The 4,632-nt window shown below is 60.1% G+C and overlaps 1 long non-coding RNA gene across 1 annotated transcript; it reads right to left on the bottom strand.

Moving 5' to 3' along the window:
- Window positions 1–2,970: 2,970 nt before the first annotated feature.
- Window positions 2,971–4,041, bottom strand: LOC140898362 (uncharacterized). Its single transcript, XR_012154970.1, has 3 exons — window positions 3,972–4,041; window positions 3,444–3,541; window positions 2,971–3,088 (listed from the first exon to the last, which is right to left on the bottom strand). It is a non-coding gene; the product is annotated as an uncharacterized lncRNA (long non-coding RNA).
- Between the last annotated feature and the right edge of the window lie 591 nt (window positions 4,042–4,632).

Genomic DNA, 4,632 nt, shown 5'->3' with positions numbered 1-4,632 from the left:
TGCCGGCTGATGTCCTTGTCTGGATCGCTGACAAATAGAGCCAGCTGGGCCACATGGCGACCCATCTGAGGGAACTCGGCTGAGATCTAATGGAAGAGAGAGCAGAGGGGACTCCATCAGCATTTTCCTCTCAGCTCCCTGTCTGCCCTGGGCCAGAGGGCTCCTTCCCCTTAGCCCCTCTACAGGAGATGCTGGGGGAGAGGAGCTTGAGATCGAACCTTCATTTGCTCTGCTGCCAAGGGAGCCCGGGATGCCAAGCAGGGGCTGGAGCATGGTCCCCTTAAAGGCCCAGGGTCAACACTGAACCAGGACAAGAAGAACTTGACTCAAGCTAGCTCAGTCCTGCTCTGACTCTGCCTCCCCATGAAGAACCCTCCTAAGCCACAGCCCCGGCAGCAGCAGCAGATCCTGCAGCCCGCTGGAGCCAGCCCGCCTCCGCCTGGAGCCAGCAAGCTGGGCTCGGAGCTCACTTACGTCAAACTCAGGGAGAGTGACTGTGTATCTCAGCAGGGCTGTGCTGCTCCTGATGGCCCTGGCTCGCTCCTGCGACACCCTGGACACGACCCAGAGGTTGACATGCTGTGGGGAAAGGAGGCAGGTCAGACTCAGTGGCCAGCTGCTCCTGCTTTACAAATGAGCCCCCCACGCCTCCAGCCCCAGGGGCCTGAGACATTCTGCGCAGGGGGAAATAGCTGAGTCCTTGATGGCAGAGCTTTAGAAGGGGATTCTTTCCCCCAGGATGCAGCTTGTACCCTTCAGGTCACAACTTCTCCGCATCTCTCTAGATTGGGACAATCTAGGGGCTGGTCCCATCCTCCCAGAATTCCTGATTCCTGAACAGTTCACCAGAAAGAAGACTGAACCCTCGGCCCTTCCCTGCTATGCAAATCCTTGGGGGGAAGTAGGGAGTGACTGAGAGCACAATCCCCCCAGGAATTTCAGAGCAGATCAGAGGGAAGGGCTGATTCCCTGGGGCCCTCCTGTTTCTCTAGGAAGGAGCATGTGCCTCTTCTCTGAGAAGTAGCTCCCTAATCTCATGGGCTCTGTGTGTTGGAGGGGAGGGGGAAGGGTGGATTTTCAGACTCTCTCTCCCCAAGACAGCCAGGAGCCCTGTGCTTAGTGCTCAGCAGAACCAGGCAGAGCTCTGGCTTGGAGTCCCAGCTCCTTCCTCTGTTCCTCAAGAAGGAAGGACCTGACACTACATTGCACTGACCCACCAACCAAGGACGGCCCACTGGGGACCCAGCTAGGAGGACAGAGTAGAAAATGGATCTTCCAGTTTCTCCTTACCAGTCCCCCAAAGAGTTACGGTGAAATGGGGCTCACCTCCAAGATGAAGTGGAGCCTGTCTGTGTCTGGGGACTCTGCCAGCAGGTTCCCCAGCATGGCATCCAGGACCTCTGCGATGACTTTCTGCAGAGTCTGCAAAGCATGGGTCAGAGTTAGGGAACCTGGGCCTACACCTGCCACAGGATGGGAAGAGGGGTCTCTGGGAAGCACTGGGGAGACTCCCAAACACATCTCCTGGCCTCTCTCCTTCACATCCCACTGCAGGCAATTTGCAAGAATTGATGACCCCTGGAGCTTTAATCCATGAGCTTAGCAGGTCTCTGCAGAGGGCCTTGTAGGCAGAAGAGTAGGAAACAGCCAAGTTGCTATGGATGGAACCTGGGCTTCTGGGCCAAACACGGCTTAGGAAAGAAAGAAAGAAAGAAAGAAAGAAAGAAAGAAAGAAAGAAAGAAAGAAAGAAAGAAAGAAAGAAAGAAAGAAAGAAAGAAAGAAAGAAAGAAAGAAAGAAAGAAAGAAAGAAAGAAAGAAAGAAAGAAAGAAAAATCCCCCAGGGAGGGGTAATCTCTTCCCTGCTGGAGGGAAGGATCCAAGCCTGCAGCTTGTTCCATCTCCACTACCCCACCCCTAAATCTGGAGCTCCAGCGAATCAAGGGAGTAGGGACCAAGGACTACTCTGGAAGAGGAGGAAGATGGAGGAGGAGGTACCTGGATGCTGGTGGTGTCCTTCTCCGTGCCCAGGGTGAAGACGGAGTGAAGGGCAGCTCGCAAGAGGTGGGTCTCTAGGGCTGGCTCCAGGGCAGGTTTCATGGTGCTGGCAAGAGAGAGGAGCTGCTATTAGACTGTGCAGTACTGGGTGGGACTGTCGCCAACACAGACACCAAGCCACAGGGATAGAGGCACAGTCTGGCGAGAATGGAAACTGAGGCACTTCGCTAGGGAATGACAAGGCCAAGGTGTCCCAGACAGACAGTGGCAGGACAGGAATAGCTGCTGTTCCCTGGAGCCTGCTGCCCCTCCTGTATCGGAGCCCGGGAATGAGCCCCTCCCCAAGGCCCCTGTCATGTTATGGGAGTGAAAAGAAGAGCCCTGCCAGGAGAGAGTGACCCTCCCCACCCCACCATCTCTGCCAGAGGCGCCACTCTTGGGAGGTGACTTAGGAGGGACAGTGATGGTGACTCCCAGCCTTGGGCCTGAGCAGCACTGGGGTGAGGGGAGCCGGCAGGGTGGGGGGGTGGGGCTGTCTCAGTACCAGAGGTAGCCCACTGCAGCCAGGGAGTGGGCGAGGACGGCGCTGGGTGACGAGTCATCGGGAAGCTCCTCGATGAGCTCCTGTGAGACGTGAAAGAGACAAAGGAGCGTGTGAGATTCAGGCCCGACTGATGCCTCCCAGTGAGGAGATGACACAGCCAGTGCCCCACATGGCCAGCAGGATCCCCCACCACCTCCCGCTCCTCCAATTCCTTCCTGCCCATCCGACTTGTCCCCCTTCTCGGATTCCTGCCCAGCTCACTCCCAATCCCCTTCTCTCCTCCTCCCTGTCAAAACTGCCCCCATTCAGCCCCATCCCGACGACTGAGCTGGGACCATGAGATTCCTTGTCCCCCACTCTCAGCTGTCCCCCAGCCCCACAATTCTCCCCCTCCCTCCAGCTGCCGTATGGCGTGTCTCACTCACCACGATCCTCTTCACCACAGCCGCCTTGCAGCAGCGCGGCTCCAGCGTGTCCTCCCCTCTCTCCCGTGCAGCCAGACATGCGGGGTAGATGGCCTGAAGGAACAGGAGCTGCTGCCCCTCATCCTGTACCCACCGGGAGTGGGGTATAGCGAGAGACAACCTGTTAATGAGGGACCTTCCTGCCCCACCCACACCAGCTCCAGGGCTCAGGCCTCAATGGGGGATTGTGGGGACCCACCTATTGTCCAAATCCCCCCCCACTCCTACACAAGCAGGATCAGGAACTGGGACAGTGCCTGTGGGGGGAGATGACTTTGGCTGTTGTGGGACACCCCCATCTTGGGGGTCCCACATCATGGATGTAAAAGGGTCCCATTGGGGGTGGTGGATCAGGAGGCACAAGACCCTCGGCAGGGGGTGGGGATGCTGGGAAGGGACAGGGCAATCTTGGTTCCAGCCCAGTGGGGAACATTTGTACCTTATCTCTGCACTGGAGCTGCTCTCGGATGACCTTGAGAGCAGCTTCATCTTGGGCCACGTCCACCCCTTCCTCCTGCTCCGAATCCAGGGGGGTCCCTGCACCAGGGAGGGAAGGACAGGGGCGTGGTGGGCAGAGCAGGATTCAAGACCCCCCTTCCCACCTCAGGCACCCAGGGCAGATGGGGCCCCAAACCTCCCTCTCAGGGATGCCTTCAGCCCCCAACAGCTGCAGAAGCCCAGAGAAGAACCCCCCCTCCACTGGCCAGGACTCCAGGGGAGGTGCCGATTCCCCCGGCCCTGGAGCAGCAAGGACCAAAGTGGCAGCAGCTCTTCACGCCCCCACCCCCAGGTCCCCGTGCGGAAGGGGCAGCTGTGTGATGGCTGCTGCTGTCCGTGGGGTTCGCGGGGCTCAGGCCAGACACCTGGGCTGGGACCCCCCCCCCCCCCGTATCCCTGGGAGAGCATCTGGGCCCAGGGTGTTCACATCCCGTCCTCAGCCCTCCCGGAGCCCAGCCCGGCTCCTCACCTGGAACAAAGCAGTGGCCTCCATCGGCCTGGCTGCTGCCAGATGCCCAGGTGCTGCCGCTGTCCCAGGCTGAGCTGCCCGTGCTGGGACAGGGACCTTCCCCCTCCTGGCCTGCAGGGGCTGGAAGGTCCTCAGAGACCGGGCAGGGCGATGCCTCCTGATGGGAACGAGGTCTGGGCTCCTGGGGCCGCTGCTGCCCACACAACAAGCCCCAGAGCCACCCTGCCCGGCGCCCCTCCTGGGATGGGTCCTGTCTGCGAAACCGCAGCCTGGGCCAGCTCCATTGGGGCCTAGTCGGGGCCTCTCCCAGCTCGGCGCCTGCGCCGGGAGCCGGGGTCCTTTTCCAGAAGGCCGGGCACTTCCGCCGTCTGGCCTGGACGGGACCTGCTTCCCCGCCAGCAGGGATGCAGGGGTTGCTCTGCCCCTTGGGAAGACGGCAGCTGCTTCCCTCAGGCTCTGGGGCCACCTGCAGAGCCTTCCTCCGCAACATCCGCAGGAGCCTGGCCATCCTGGAACCGAGCGGGGAGCAGGGGTGAGACTGGGCTCAAGGCAGCCTTTCACTCCTGGGCCTTTTCCGTCCCTCCTCCTCCCTGCTCCAGCCACAGCCGCCACCTCTGCCCCCACAGGAGTGCAGGGAATGCCATCTACACACACGGGCAGG

Source organism: Lepidochelys kempii, chromosome 14 (assembly GCF_965140265.1).
Source record: "Lepidochelys kempii isolate rLepKem1 chromosome 14, rLepKem1.hap2, whole genome shotgun sequence".
Taxonomy (NCBI): Eukaryota; Metazoa; Chordata; order Testudines; family Cheloniidae; genus Lepidochelys; species Lepidochelys kempii.
This window is presented reverse-complemented; position numbering and strand designations above follow the sequence as displayed.